General features: G+C 47.5%; 1 protein-coding gene across 1 annotated transcript in view; it reads right to left on the bottom strand.

Moving 5' to 3' along the window:
- The window catches only part of LOC118771805 (plexin-B2-like), a 75631-nt gene extending 59458 nt beyond the window's left edge, over positions 1 to 16173 (bottom strand). Inside the window, exon 1 of the mRNA XM_036519863.1 lies at positions 15617 to 16173. The gene's annotated coding sequence lies outside the window, so the exon portion shown is untranslated. The remainder of the gene's footprint in view (positions 1 to 15616) is intronic.
- Between the last annotated feature and the right edge of the window lie 620 nt (positions 16174 to 16793).

Genomic DNA, 16793 nt, shown 5'->3' with positions numbered 1-16793 from the left:
TTCCCATACCCACAGTAGAGTTACCATGGTGTAGATTCTATTCCAGGACTAGCCTATAAGGAAGCCAAAGCTAGCAATGTGCTATGTAAACACACATGCCTCAGAGCTCAGAAAACACAAGCTGTCAACAGGGTCCTGGTTGTCATTTGAAGTGTGTTTGCATTGTGGGAGGCAGATAGGAGACTTTAGCTTAGTTTAGCAGCGCGATGATCTTTAGTATTGACCGTCTGTCAATTCGGACCAGAGCAGCAAGCTGTGAGGCCGATCGTTACGGCTGATGGGACATTCCGATGCGGTGACCTTGAAGAGATAGGGGTCGGCGCACCGCTGCGCACCTCGCTTTCTTAAGGAGAGCGCGGCCGACTCCGGCGCCTTATCTCCTCTTCTGGCTCACGGCACATCGTGACACGGTGGCGGTGCAGGCTTCATGCCGCCTGTTCTGGCCCCAAAAAGCAGACCGTATTCTGCAGGGACCAGGGAAGGAGTTAATGAGCGCGAGAACGAGAGCGTGACAGGAAGTAGATTCTTTCTGCTGAGCGCCATCTGGAAACGAAGAGGTAGATAAACAGTGACAGGAGCCACCCTCCCTCCTCCTGAAACACACCACAGCTCCGGCTGCTAACGCCAAACGCTGTCAGGGATTCGGGCTTATCAATCACCCACCAGATACAAACCGGACATGCCAGACACACAGGAGAAATGCACGCCGTTTCAGGCCATGACGACAGAGACGAGAGGGACGACGGCGGGGCTCTTTCAATCCGGTCTCGCGTCTAATCTGGTCAGGCTTCGGAGAACTCCCAAATTTCCCAAAGCGAGAGAAGGAAAACACCCAGCTCTCCCTCCCTCTCCCGGCCCTGAAGATTAGCGTATCTGATTAGAGCTGCTCTGATGTGCTTCATACTGAGCCTGGAGACGAATGCCTGGTTAGCGGGTAGTACTCCAACTCCCTCTCCCTCGCGAGGAAAGGAGTGGGAAACGATCGTGCTGTATCACTGCCCACCTCCAGGACTTAACATGCAGCTCGAGCAGCAAACGTGGCTGAGCCATCTGCTTCCACTTGGAGAAGTTAAATTAGCAGGGCCTTAGGGTGCAGGGAAACACAGGGGGGTGAGGGGGAGAGAGGCAGAGAAACACAACTACAGAGAGAGAGGGATACAGAGGGATGCAGAGAGAAACACAGCTATACATACAGAAACAGAGGGACACAGAGAGAGAGGCAGAGGAACAGAAATACAGAGACATGGAGGGACGCTGGGAGCGACGGACACACCCAGAGAGACGCAGAGAGACACTGAAAGAGACAAACACAGAGAAACAGAAAATCACAAAGGCACACAGAGAGACGCCGAAACGCAGAAGAACAGAGCGATGCAGAGAGAGACGGAGACACGGCGCTGGTGGATGTCCCTCGGGGGAATAAAGATGTGCACCTGCACAGCCTCTTCGCTCTTCTGCTCCAATGGGCTGAGGCGCTCGGTCCTGATGAAGTGCGGGGGAATCAGGTGGCCCGTCCGGGGGAGAGGGGGAGGGGCGGGGGCGTTTGACAAATGAGTCTCGTCAGGTAACATCCAAAGACGGGACAGGAGGAGAGCGAGGGGGGTGGCTGTCGGCTCGTATCGGATCATTGACACAACCCATGTCCTGACTGTAAAGCGCTCGGGTCGACCGAAGCGCCCAGGGAGAATTCTGATTGAAAAGACGGAGGAGGACCGTCAGCGGTGTGAAGCAGCCTGGACAGAAGCAGCGCTGCAGGCAAAACTGCAATGTAGACCATCCAAAAATAAGAAATTCAGGGCATATATCAGTGCCAAGAGCAAGAGTCCTGGAATCAGATAGCCAGAAATCTGATTTCAAACTTTCTTCAAGGTTTTGCCAGGCTTTTCAGGGGATGGGTGTGGGGTGTTCGGAGACAGACTCCATTGCCATAATCATGTTTTAAGATAAATGAATTTGCCCTCTTTTCTCAAGACCTCGATGAACAATCATTGTCCGGATCTTATTAAATGCCTCAGATTCCAGCACAGTCCCCAGGCTGGCCAAAACTAATTAAAGCACAGCAGATGGGTTTCAGAAACAGCCTGCCACAGGCATTCACTAACCGGGCTCCCTAAGCAGATACAGTAAGCGTAAACTGCAATCTGGGGGAGGTGGAACACAGCGAAGTCCCAGGCACAAAGAAGACAGATCTCAACAGCAGTGCGACAGTGTCAGTGTTTGCTCAACAAGCTTTAAGGTCAACACGGGCTTCCCTCTGAAGATGAAAAAATGCCATACAATTTTTATTTAACACGCACTGTATACCCAAAAAGAATCTAATGTTTAATTAATTGATATTTTTTTCTCATACAACCCAATAGGCACGTGAAAAATGAACCACAGGGAAAATGCTCAGTTGTGCATACCAATTTGCCATCATGTCAATTGAAACTGTCAATGGCAGATGCATATAGGCTTAGTAAGTCTAATCAGACACATTCCCTTGGCTTTATTCTCACAGAGCTACCTGAGGTACCCCCTGAATACTAATTCTGCGTCTGTAGTTCAGCAGCAATGAGAGCAATATTGATGCCTAAGCCACAGGTGGCTAAAGAGAGACAGCTTCCCCATTACTGAACTTTCTGAAAAGCAGCGGATTTTACAGGTTGCAGGCTCTCCATGTAGGTCACACTGCTGAAACAGCATGCAGTTGGTATTTCACAGTGTGCACCGTTTTCTTTTTGTTCTGCCGGTTCAATAATAATGCACGAGTCTGTGAGTCTGTAGCTGCCACGGCTCGGACCGATGCTCTGTTTAATCGAGCCTATTTCCTCTCAGACCGAGAGCAGAAACTCAGAAGCAAGTCTGTTTATTAGAGCCGGAGCATCAATTTCCCTCCGCGGGCTCAATAACCCTGCAAGACGACATGCTCCACCGAGACCTGCCATATGCATGTACGTGCACTTAAGATAAATATGTACCAGAGAGCTGAATTCAAAAAGCCGAGTGCACCGCGTCCCACACACCCACAGCCTCTGGAGGTCAAAGGTCACTCGTCACATCTCAGTTATGACACACGTTCTGTACACGGCAGTCACTGACAGTGTCTACAACACTATGACCACCCGTGTTGACAAGCCAACCACATACGACTACACAAGCGCTCAGGTTCATAACAAAAAAAGCAAAGGCTTGGTGCATCTGAAATCCGTGTGTGACTGTACCAGACCAGCAATGGAGCCAGAGTTCAGGGCTTATACGAAACCAGGCCAGGGGAACGTCATAAAAACACTCGCCTGGTTTGGCTGATTCTGCATCCTTCAGAAAACAAATTTAATTTCAGAGACTAGGAGACGGCAAACACAGAAAAGTCATTTACATTTTGTCGATTTCTTAAGCAAAAAACCGTCTGTTGCTGAACAGATTTTCAGAGTCTGCTGTACTAATCAGACAGCAGGTGCCAGCTGACCATTTCTGGCTGGGCTTCTGAAATGACTGATAGTGTAATCCAAAAATCTCTTCCAAATTCAGCAATCCATTTATGCATCTGACCGTTCACTAGTGTAATCCAGATTAAGAACCTTTCTGAAGGGCACAAGAGCAATTTTCCAACAGGGGTGTGAACTGGATCAGAAGTATGAAATAAATATGGGGTGTGAATTAGATTTAGGGTATGAGTTAGGTCTGGCTGAATCTCTCCTGATTCTGTAGTATGTTGGTAACTGCAAGTTGGCAGCCCAGGTTACAGATCACTAAATGGATTCCTATCTTGGTAGGGTACATATCACTGACTATGGTAGAGTACATAGCATTGTGGTAAGGAGCAGGACTTGTAACCAAAAGGTTGCCAGTTCAATTCCCTGCTGGGGCACTGCTGTTGTACCCTGGGGCAAGGTACCTAACCCAGAATTGCCTCAATAAATATCCAGCTGTATAAATGGGTGACATGTAAAAAACTTGTAACCTATGCAAGTCACTGTGGATAAGAGCATCTGCTAAATTCCAATAACGTAATGTAATGTGTGTCGTGTTGCTTGCATTACATCATACTAAACTGGAGGACTGTGTAGAATAGGTGAAGCTGCTTGGGGACAGTGTAGATGATGTCATTAGCTAAAAGGACTGCTCAAATATAACACACGCCATCAACCTGATAGCATGCGCTTTATGCAGAGAAAACAACAGATAATCAGTCATTGGACAGTGTGAACATTCACAGGTGCAGCCAGCTCATTCCTATTTGATCTGTGCAACAATGTTTTCTTAATATACATTCCTGTACCTGTTCTGCTTGGATGGCAAGGTTTTCCATCCAGCCAAGTCAGGTGCATGAGGGTAATTTTACTTATTTTTAAGCAGCTGGCTCACAGATGACCTGAAATGACTGACAGCACACTCATTCTTACTGCATTGCAGAGCTTACGGCGCAGATCTCCAGGACGGCAGACGCTCACTTTGTACACTGTTTTCTCACATGCAGCCAGCTGTTAACTGCAGCATGCATTTAATGGCAGAGACGAGCATCCCAGGGTAGGGAGGCTGACATTCTTATCGCAGGGCACCACAAGGTGACTGTCACAAGGTGACCGTCAGTGCGCTGCAGGTTATCACACTAATGGATACTTACTGATCCACATCTTTTCCAGAGTTTCTCAAACCCTCATGATCAGAGATACAGCACAGCCACTGAAGCTAAGCAGACAGCATCGCTCATGTGGCCCTAAAATTAGAGGATAGAGCATAAACATGACTTTAATTTACCCATCGAACCCAGGAGATTTCAGCATCATGTGTGTGTGTGTGTGTGTGTGTGTAGGATGTAGGGCAATCCTGAGGCTACACGTTAAATCAATATGGGAACCTTGTGCAAATATTTTTGTTTGTGGTCACACAATGGTGCAGAGGCAGAGTTCAGAAGAGAAGAAAACACAGATGAGTTTAACACAACAGCGTTGAGTTTGCAGTTTTGGTCACATCCTACGGTCCTCCTTCCTGCTTCGCCCAGCTGTGGTTGAGAAGGTAGCGCTGCTCGTTGTCCCACGCTGGCCACCCGGTACATGCCAAACTGCGACGCGGGCCAAAAACAACAAGTGCTCACATGGGTGAGCATGACTCACTCCACAGTGATCAAAAAGCCATTCTCCTCTTAATTAAGCAGCTGTACACAGGGAGCAAACACATTTTTAATTGGTTCCTTCGCAAGCGTTCTCAAATTCCTGTCAACAACTTTGTGAAAAATGAAAATATTGGCATGAAACTGGCTGCCTTTCATCTTTCTCCTTTTTTGGCAAAGTTAATGACAACATATTTAGAGGAAAAATTAAAAGGATAGAAACATAGCCCATAAGGCTTCAACAAAACTATTTCAAAAAGTTTTTTGAAGGAAAATGTACACCAAAGGTACGAAATACCTCTCACCTGAAGTTTCCAACATGACACAGTTCCCTTGCATTCACAACATGGGAGCAAATTATGTACACCTTTGATGAAAACACACAAACACACACACAAAACGGACAAAAATCAGGTCTACGTTTGAGTAGGCCAAAGCTGAGCGATTACTGTAGTGGAGAAAACATGTCTACAAAGCTCCTTTATCAGGCAATCAGGAGCAGAGAGGCCACCGTGGAGAGAAACTGGAGTGTCTGCCGATTACCCTCCAGGGCAGGGTAACGTTAGTCATTTCAGGGAGCAGCAGTGGCTGTACAAATGCCACTGAATGGCGTTGATAAGACCCCCCTTTAACCTCTATACTCTATGTTTAGTTACAAGTGCAATGCCAAACACAAAAAAACACTGTCTTCATGTGGTTTTCAAAGGCCTTAAAACTGCGTATTTACAGAACAGTAAACCATACTGAATGAGAATGTGGGAAGCCTAATGGAAAAAACTCCTGAATTAAAACCAACAGATAATTACAATGCACCAATACCAACCACCTTTAATCATTAATTAAACCCTTGATTGGTAATAGAGCTACACAACTGGTTTCAGTTAATGCACACTCTGCAGTGCTCTTTAAATAAGCAAGTCTCCAGTTACTCAATTCATTACAAACAAAATGTATAGTGTTTTTTTGGAGGAGCCTTAATCTATCCTCATGAGAAGACGGGAAGGAGTAGCAACCACACCTGAAACTCTTTTTTCTTCCTTTTTTTTTTTAGTAAAAAGACAAATTTCAGAAGCCTGTGAGCCTGTGGGATTCCGTCGCTGCAATGGCTTGAGCCCAAAAGAACATGCCGGCACATTCTGGGTAATGTTTAACTTTTGTGAGCCGGCGTACTAATTTACAGTCGCACCAGGTACGGCAGGGGCGGTTGTTAGCAGAAGTCCACGCAGGGGTTGAACAGCGCCAGGCCTGTCATTTGCATTGCATCTGTAAGACAACCTCCAGTCACCAACCTCCAGCAGAGAAAGAGATGAGCATCTCCCAGGCCAGGAGAAGGGCCCAGACGCTACAACAAAAGGCTGCTCAGTCTCCACTGAGCACTTCACAGACCCGACACAGCACAGATACGGGCCAATCCCGCCACAATCGCTCCTCCACTGGGGCTGGGAACTGAGGGCTCTGTGCTGCTGATTACAGACAATGCCTCCTGCCTTTCTGGACCAGGCAACGCTGCTTACTTTCACATCAAAAAGCCCTGTTTATCTGAAAAAAGTCCAGCGTCTGGGACAGGCTTTTTAAGTGAAATCCTTGCAGCGGCCGCTGAGACTGAGAGGAGAGATAACCAGGACTGATTGTGAAAGCACAGCATGATCCATACAAAGGTGCATTCCGCTACGAAGTTTCACCTTCACCAGAGGCCTGCGGATCAGTGGAAAAACAACAAAAACTTTCTGGCACCACAACAAACCCCCTTCCTCGACGAGAGCCCGAGAGCAGGCTGGTGTGTGAGTGATGTGGTAAGCAGTACTCTGGGCAGGGTGTACTGCACTGCGTTGGGAACGGGGGGAGCAGACTCCTCTGTCCTGTTGACCGTGACCTGTGGTGGTGCTGGTGCCCAGGGCTGCTTGGCGTGGTGGTCCCGCTCCCCCCGAACAGCACCAGGGCCCTGCTAATCACACACATCAGCCACTTCCCCTCTGAGCGTTTCAGGACCTCTAACGAGATTCTGCTTTTGATTCCCAGCGCCTGCGGGGGAGAGAGTACACACATCCCTCAGCCCAAGGACACGACTCCCACCTTGTTAAGGGGAGTCAGAGAGGAGGCGCAGGTGAGATTGGACCCAGACATGCTTGCCTGCTGATAGAATTAAATTATTGATCAGCTGACAGATTGTGTTATGAGGAATTCATGGATCCATGGTGCTGGCCAGTCCCCGAAGGCAGGGGGGCGCTGGCCTTCCAGAGTCTGGATTATATTCCTGGAAGAGCGCACTTTGATGAGAAGAAAAAACAAAGACCAGAATCGATCATCCTGGCTGCACAACACAAGCAGGCGGAGATTTGTATTTACTTTATTTCACTCGGACTGATCTGTAATTAAAACTGTTCGGTTATAGTCTCGCTCTCATTTTGCATGCAGAGCAACAGGCTGATTGGCCATTGAAAATAATCTAGTAGCAGACAAGCAGCCATCAATGGAAACCATACATTTTCCTCCATTACCATGACTTACAGAAAGGGATTGGGAAATTATATTAACTACATTAGTACTGGTTGTTCTGCCGTATAAAAATAATTGCAGAGTAAAAAAGCAGAGATCACGCCTATAATTCTCATACAGAGTGAAGTGTATAGTGCGTTTGTGTGCTTAAATATTGCTTCAGACCTTGCTTACTTGATTTCTGCTTCGGTCGATTTCATCTCCAGTTTTATCATATTCTGAGCCTCTGGAGAAATGCTGGCTAAGTTTACATGAATGCACTTCAGGCACCTCAGATGGCTATCCGAGCCTATTCCCCAACGCCCACCCGCCATGAACATGCATGTTTCTGAACCCCCAGGGGGCCTTCTCAGGAGTCAGCTACACAGAAGCCCATCTTTTCAGTTCACTTTGGAGGATGGCAATTCAACGAAAACAGAAATGCTGCCATTATTTTTTCAGCGTCCCCTTTCAAAGACTTCCACCAACAGTGTTTTTAGCCAGGGAAAAAAAAAAACACAGCCATTCAAAACAAACAGCAGCATCATAAACCAGTGTTCTGCAACACTTTCTGGGCGAGTCAGACGTACAGCTATGGTCTACATAAAGTGAGAAAAGACATGAGAAAAATCGTCAGAGTAGAGTGGGACTTTCCATTACCCTGAAAATAAACTAATTCCACATGACTAATTACCCACAAAACACAGAAGAATGCACAAAGGGCACATAAAGCTTTCAGACAAAGAGGTGCAGCTATGGAGTGGAACAGCACCGCTTCACTCTCACTGTCTGAACCGGCGGGGGGGGTCGGAGAGAGGAATCGGTGGGCTTCCAACTCTGCTCCCTGCACACCCACTGACCTCAGACAAACGGAAATACCATTCTGAACTCAAAGTAGCCCATTTTCATTTACTGTAGTCCGGGCCTGGAACTTTCCAGCGATAAATATTACGGCCTGTTTACCTTCAGCATCAGTAAACAGACAGCAAATACGCCAGGCATTTCTTACTTCCCAGACCTCCCTCAATCTGTCACTGGACCAGCACACCCTGCACTTCCATCTCCCATCCAAAGAGAGGGAAAAAGCTGGATGGTGGTGCGATTCGGAGATCCAATTTGGCAGCGTGTTTGCTGTAAACATTGTGACTGCTGTGGCATACGCTGGCTGCCGCGAGTCGAGAGCGAGCGACAAGGTTTCTATAATAACGTTCCCTGACCCCCTAGTCGCAGCCCTTTTCAGCTAATCACAGTAATTAAAAGTCTGAGCAGCACGGAGACCAATGTCACGGCTCCGACGAGCCAGCGTGGAAGTACAAAACGAACTGAAAAGCAGAAAGAGCCAAGAGCACAGCTGCTCTTCACACATACCCTATTCATGCAAATATACAGTCATTGTGTTCTGGGAATGCCGTGCAGACTGTGACATCACTCATTACAGAGTCACCTGACATTTGGGTTTGTCTAAAAGCTGCGGTATGATTCAGTGTTGCTAATCATTTGGCTGCAGGGGGAATCCTGGGAAAAGGGTTGGACTTTAAACCAGGCAGAAAGGGACGAGGCAACAAACCATGTTGAAATTTAACCTAAAGAAGGAAAGAGACACAAACTAACATACCGAAAATGAAGGCCACAGTGTGACACACCCACACCCACCCACACACACACATCTCATCCAAGGATAAACTTTCAGCACAGTCACATGAGGTGCTGATATTTGACACCTGAGCAGTCTGGGGCTTTTGTAATGATCCGCGGGTATGGATGAGTCAGCTGGGATGAATGCATGACATCACTCCTTTACCAGAACAAGAGACAATGGCTATCGGCGCACAAAGACACCCAAGACACACACCCCTGACACATTCAAACATGCGTATTTGTGAAGCTTGAGACAGGCTGTGGCTTCATATCCATGGATGGGTCCTGACAGAAAGGAGATTTCTCCCAGTCCCTGCTAGTGGCAGCCCACACACCGGGGGGAGGAACTTACCTTTAAACTGATGATGGTCCCCAGCCTCGTTTTCAGGATTAACAGGCTTGCCCGTTTTAATAAGGATCATCCATCTGCAGCTGGCTCTTTTTGACTTAATTATGCCTAACGTGGCTGCACTGCCTTGCACCGCAACCGATTTAATTGGCATGCTTGCTGATCACACAAAACCGCCAGAAGCGGCTTCATAGCAATTACGGAATAAAGGTGCATTCTCTGTTGCCCCTAGCTGTGGCTCCCAGCTCGGGTGGACTGCACTTCCTCCAGGCCCAGCCTGCATGGGCATTGCTGGGATTCCAGGGCTTCACTGTGTCTCTCACCGCGCGGCCTGGGGGAGACTGACGACCTTCCTGCTGGTGAGTAAATAATCAGCCGCCTATCTATGTTGTTCTTACCTTCGGGACACGCTCCCTCGGGGCACACCCCAGCTGACCCCTACAGAACTTTAAAACTGCCTCTCTGTGAGAAAGTTGCACTGCTCCGTCAAAGGAAAACAGGACCCGGCTGGGAACGCACTCTTCGGAGGCCTCTACTCTGCCGCTACTTGGAGCTCCTCCGCTGTAATTTACTATAAGTAAACACATGAGAAACAAATAATGTTGACCCAGTAACAGTTTGCCAAGCCTTAATTGCATGTTGCTCTCAAAGACGGAAAGTAACACTTCCATGGGCCCGAGCAGATGTTCAGGGAACACATTCGCTGACAGGCTGTGACAATTACAGACAGTTGCAGGTGAGATTACAGCAAGATCACATCACCCTGATGTTGCTGTGAGCGAAAATGCTCTCCATAAACCTTGATAAGCAATCCATTGCTACAATTCCCATTTGAGTCTTTTTATGTTTATCTCTTGCATTTATTCAGCCCCTTTGTATTTATATTACAGTGCGCATATCCACACACACACACACACACACACACCATGTATGAATCTGACTACACCGGCTGCACCCTTCCCATGATTCCAGACGTGCTTCTTGTGTTTGTAGCAGGAGAGGGATCTGAAAGCAGACACTGGGCGTGGGTTTGCGAGCGCTGGCGTGTCCTGCCCTGGCCTCTTCCCTTCTCCTTCATGCTCTGGCTGCCAGTTCAGCCCTCTCAGGTTGGACTGACCTTCATCAGCAGCTGCTGCCACGGCGATGACCCCCCCTGCATCTGTCACTGCCCAGCCCACAGCCCCCCTGCTAACAGCAGACCTGGCTGCAGCCCAGTTTCAATTCCAAATTAATAACCCAAAACACGGACTGAAGGGAATCAGTATCCTACTGATGCTGCTCCATTAACACAAAGCAGCAGTGCTGAATATTAGCGGCATTGTGGTAAGGATAATTAAAAATAATCCCAGAGTGAGGAAATCGCACTGTTCGAGGATTAAGGGAAACGTCGCTCCTGCTCGTAGGATGAGTTATGCTAACAAGTGCGTGAGCGCCGATTTAAAATAGCTGCAAATGAAAGGAAATTAAAAAGGAAAACACTCGTGTTCAAAAACAGTAACACTGAGAATACCCGTCAGGCAACATCAGGCGACATGTTATTCTTCAGAAGTCGATAACCGTAACACGACTTCCTTAACTCAATGACCACTTTCCAGAAAAGTCATGAATCAGCCCTCTCTCAGTTCTCAACAAAACTTTTCTTTTTTTAATTGTGGGGGCAAAAAACGTGTGTAATATTTGCAATATTACATTTACGGAGGATCCTGCCATGGCCTCCTGTTTACTTTAACAGAATTAAGCTTCACGCTCTCTGTCAATGTTGGACCGAACGACTTGGCATGAGGAACAGTTTAAATAGGTAGCACTTGACTGGCATTAGAGTGGCCTGAAATTAAAGTTCCTAACACTGCCTCTGAGTCCAGAAGAGCTTTAAAAATCTGTTTCCCCCGTCCAGGAAATCTAAATAAGCAAACTGAGTGCAATCCTCAGAGCACGTGAATCTGCTCCAGATTACGCAAATCGCCATGAAGCAGACACAGTGAGGACAGCGGCAGCAGGTCAAGCGGCTGGCTTAAATGCAGGGCGCTTAAACACGCCCGTGGGCGTCTCAAACCCCCGCGTGACGTAGCCCGGCCGTGCCGTGAGAGCGTGCGAGTGAAACACAGGCCATTTCCCCTGCAGGTGTGATACAGCGAGGGGCTGCGGGACCGTGGCTCCCCCACACACAGGTCTGAGCGCAGGGGAGCGGAGCAGCAGCGTGGGGGGGGGGCAGGGTGGGGTACCAGGGCCAGGCTCTCCCGGGATCAGCCCCGCCGCCTCGGCCAGGGTCTCCCGGGATCAGCCCCGGCGCCTCGGCTGTGCTGACAGCTGCTCTGTCTCGGATGTGAGAATGACTGTGATCTCACCTTGCAGGCCTGTTGCACCACGGTGGCTTCTCTGGCTCCTCTGCGTGGGAGGGGCACGGGGTGTGAGCACGGCTGCTATGGTAGCTAACTCACCACCGAGCCACAGCAAAACACAGCCACACGACGGCAAAACACAGGCACACGACGGCAAAACACAGGCACACGACGGCAAAACACGGCCACACGACGGCAAAACACGGCCACACGACGGCAAAACACGGCCACACGACGGCAAAACACAGGCACACGACGGCAAAACACAGGCACACGACGGCAAAACACAGGCACACGACGGCAAAACACGGCCACACGACGGCAAAACACGGCCACACGACGGCAAAACACAGGCACACGACGGCAAAACACGGCCACACGACGGCAAAACACGGCCACACGACGGCAAAACACAGGCACACGACGGCAAAACACGGCCACACGACGGCAAAACACGGCCACACGACGGCAAAACACAGGCACACGACGGCAAAACACAGGCACACGACGGCAAAACACGGCCACACGACGGCAAAACACGGCCACACGACGGCAAAACACTGTCTCACAACAAGAGAACAAGGTGTTGTAACAGTCACATGACAGGAAAACATGGTCACAAAACCCCAGAACACAGTCTCACACCTACAAAATGCGGTTTCACAAAAACAACACATGGTCACACAGCCCTAGATCACAGTTGCACAGCTCTAAAATGCAGTAACATAACACCACAACATGGTCACACAACCCCAAAATGCAGTGACACGTGGCTGTACCTCCCTCTCAGACACTCCCCATGTCGGTTGAGACATTCTGCCCAGAACCAAGCTGTAATGCAAGGCCACCGCTGAACCCCTGACCATACTCATCACCCCTCAACCAGTCAACCCCTCACTCCTGCCAGAACCCCTAAACAGTTATGACCAAGAGAGCAGTCACTTCACCTAAACCATGACTCATCTCACCCTTCCCGAAACGGAGCACAACACGAGACAGAGTACCAGCTGGAGAGTAAGGCCTCCCTGAGCCCTACCCCTCCCCCCCAAACCTCCAGTCCCAAAAACAGTGAGTCACCCCTGGACCCCCACAGGGCTAAAGCCCCCTGCTGACCAGACAGCCAGAGTGGGGGAGCTCTCGGTGACTGCCAAGGGGGTGAGGAGGGGGAAGTTTAGGGTTACTGCTCATAAAATGGGATAAGAAGCACAGAGATGGTCCCCAATAAGGGGTGCACACTTCACCTCACCTTAAACCCTCAGAACCTGGGGTCAGCTTAACCAGGGGTGCTGCAGGTCTCCCACACAGCACCACAGCAGAAAGACCCAAAAAGATTTTGCTCACAAAGAAACATTTCTGTTAATAGTTAACAGCAGGGAAAATCCTATCTGCCTTAATTATGCATGTCCACACACAGCAGCTTATTTACCGACCCACTTGTGAACTGCAATAACGTGAGCTGTGTGGAAACCCCTGGAGGGTGAAGACTGCAATGTTAAAATGAAAGTTTCCCAGGTATTGCAATGCAGAATTCATATGGGCCCAAACAGGTTAGCACCTCAGTGAGTCAAAGGCATAACAAAGTTCAGTTTCCTAACACCACCTTATTGACTTATTACAGCAGGAAGTCCAAGCCTGAGGACTGTGTGACTGTTGTAATGGATAGATATCGAATCCTAAGTCCTCTTACCCGCTCTATATAAGAGGCTAATCTATCAACTGTAGGCTTATCAACCAACGAACATGCACCGGTCTAGCATATGCCTAAATCAACAACATTGAAAGCCTGTTGTTTACCCTATACATTCTCGCTAATCTATGAATGAAAGGGAAATATCCTATTTCAAAACCGACACAAAAAAAAGCATCAGTGAAGAGATGAGGGTGTATTTTTTTTTTTTTTTTTTACTGTGTACACCGAGAGGAGATAAATCAATGACAATGGTTACTACGCTGATAAGGAAGCAACTCTGCCTCTATTTACTCAGCGAGAGACAGATAAACGCTGAGTGTTGGACTGCTGTATGAAAAGGGGTCTGGTTTTAGGTTGCCTGTGTGCGCCCCATCAACAGATGGCTCTTTTGCACAAACCTGGCCCAGCTGAGGTTGGAGTTTGCATCCCTTCACCCAGGCAGAGAGCTGCACTAATCCCATACCCTGCCACTGCTATGACAGGAATGTTTTGTTTAATGTTGTTTAAGCGAGGGTAATCCTCTGGGATGCAGAGTCCCATTTACAGTGCGTTTGTATGTGGGGGGCTGATTCAGGGCACAGGCAAATACTGATCCAGGAACAGGGGGGTGCATTGACAGCACAGATCGAGAGATGCATGGCGTACATGAAAACTGATCCAGGGACAGGGGTATGCACTGACAGCCCAAATCGAGCCCAAATCTATTCACAGATGAATAGAAGCACTGTTTCCATGTGCACTCGGGACCGAGCTTGTAAATTGCTCATAGACAGTCAAGAGACATGGAAAGTATCCTCTCTCTTATTGGTGACTTCACATGCACATGCAGGGGCACATTCAGCTCCCTGTGTCATGGCAAATGGGTCAAGGTGCTGGCTGCATAGCTGAGCTCAGATCATCCAAACCCAACCCTGGCAAACTACGAGTAATGTGATCATGTTTCATGTATACAAATTACTGCCATGTACCTATCAGTACACCTATCATGTTTTGCTAGATGTACTGAAAACTGAATACTGGTGTCCTGTAACAGTTAAGGACACAAATTTGTCTTTAGCACAGTCTTGCCATTACAACCATCACTACCGGGCAAAAAACAAATTTCAGAAAAATGTCAAAGGGTGGAATAGTTCAGATACCCACAAGCTCAGTGGCTAAAACGCAATAATCCAAGTCTTTGGAAACGTTTCAGATCAGTTTTAGATCAAGAATACAAAGCCAACGCAAATCATTGACTGTCACTTTAATATTCTACACCTCCAGTCAATAGGATACTGGTCCTCGCAAAAACAAGTTTCACATGCAAATATTTTTGTTGGAAATTCATTCTCGCAATTTCTCTCGTGCTTTCTTTTGAGTGCACAACATGTCAGAGATCTCTGTCTACGCGCCGTAGCATGACTGAAGCCTGCCAACACAAAACCAGACCCGCTTGGATCCATAAATACAGCTACACCCAAGTGCAAAGCGTAAATATACTTAACTGTTAGCCGGATCACAATTCATTTAAATAAGCGCTTTATCACTGTTCTACGACTATTGCTTTTAACCTGATCAGCCGAGATGTAGGCGTTCTACATCTGAATGTCTCTGCATACTAACTACACGAGTTGGTAATATAAAAGACCCCTTCTTTTCACCACATCTCGTTCGAAACACTAATGTCAATAAGCATACGTTTTGATTGAAACAAAAATCTTTTTCGAAGCAAAGTTTTCTCTCAAGTGTCACAACGAAAGTAAAACATAGTGTCAGACATAAGCACCCATCGAAATGTACAAGCAAAAGTCGACCGAGGCAGCGGCGCGGTATTCCACGGAAGTATCATGTAACCTATAATTCATCGTATCTACGTATACATCCGTGTATCACAATTACAGTGTTTAACGAAACCATCTGCGGTCAAACGCTGTTTGAAACAATGCCTTTTCTACGTAGAACCGGCAGTGCATCCGAATCAGAAAACAGCCCTTCAACTCGCTGCTGTTGGGTCGCCTGCCGAAGGAACTGAACCCAGAATCGTTTCAACTCACCTTGGAAGCACTTGGGAGCACAATCGAGTTGTCCAGATTTCGTTTCTCTCGAAAATAAAAACAAAAAATAAACGCCGGATACACAATAATAAAAAAAGTTCACATCTTACTCTCCCAAAAGCCAATGAGAGTAGCTAAAAAAGCACCATTCCATGGAAACGGAGATGGACAATCCTAAGAAAAGCGACAAGGACAACTTAAAAAATCCCACATAACACACCAAAGTCTTTCTCCACGCCCAGGTACCGGATCACATGATGAAGCCAGGTGTGTTTCGTCGCAAACTGTGGCTCAGCTGAAGACACACCTGTGAGAGCAGCTCACATCCGCTTTGAGTAACATTTGAAACAGGAAATTCAGAAAAAAAAGAACGGAGGAGAGCGAGACGCCGAACGAAAGAGGAGAGAATGGGGTATTCTCCTCCCCCTTTCCAGTACAAAGCCTGACTCTGGAGGGATCAGTTTACACCAAGGGCAGGGAACGAAATAACAAAACAACAGGAAAACACCAGAGAACAACTTACATCTCTGCCCACCCCTCTGGAGCGAAAACAAGAATTTGGGGCTTCAGATCACGCTGCCAGTGTGATTCGCAATAGCATCACAATACTATATGCTTGTTTAATGTAGATCTTGGACTGATTTCATTTTAATCCATTGCAGATTAATGCCGACGCAGAGATTAGCGCCGCTTCATCGGAATAAAAAAATCTATTCTTATGTATTGGTGCAGATAACAGTGACTTCTTCACTGTTGTCTATTTTATGATTGTCAAGGAGATAACGCAAACCCCCAAAATACGTTAGAAATGCCTGGGACAGGAACGAGTGTGCAATCGCTGTACTACAATGATGCAATGAGTCGAAATAATAATTATTTTTTTCTTCACGGGACAGTAATGGCTGCCATGATGTTAAGACACGTGCGCAGCAGGTATTAGGAAAAAGTGGTACGAAGAGTATGATGTGACGTGTATATAATTCTTCTAAGAACATTGTAACATCAGTAACTGCATGAGCACTTAAACAGCGTTACGATTTCGTAATATTTGCTATCCAGAAAAAAATAAGTATGTTAGGAAATTTTAGAAAACCAAACAAACATTGATTTTGTATTGACTATCAAATACCAGTGTTACACACCTCAAATACCTAAATATTCAAGCGTTTGCGTTTTC

This window comes from Megalops cyprinoides, chromosome 25, assembly GCF_013368585.1.
Source record: "Megalops cyprinoides isolate fMegCyp1 chromosome 25, fMegCyp1.pri, whole genome shotgun sequence".
Lineage (NCBI taxonomy): Eukaryota > Metazoa > Chordata > Actinopteri > Elopiformes > Megalopidae > Megalops > Megalops cyprinoides.
This window is presented reverse-complemented; position numbering and strand designations above follow the sequence as displayed.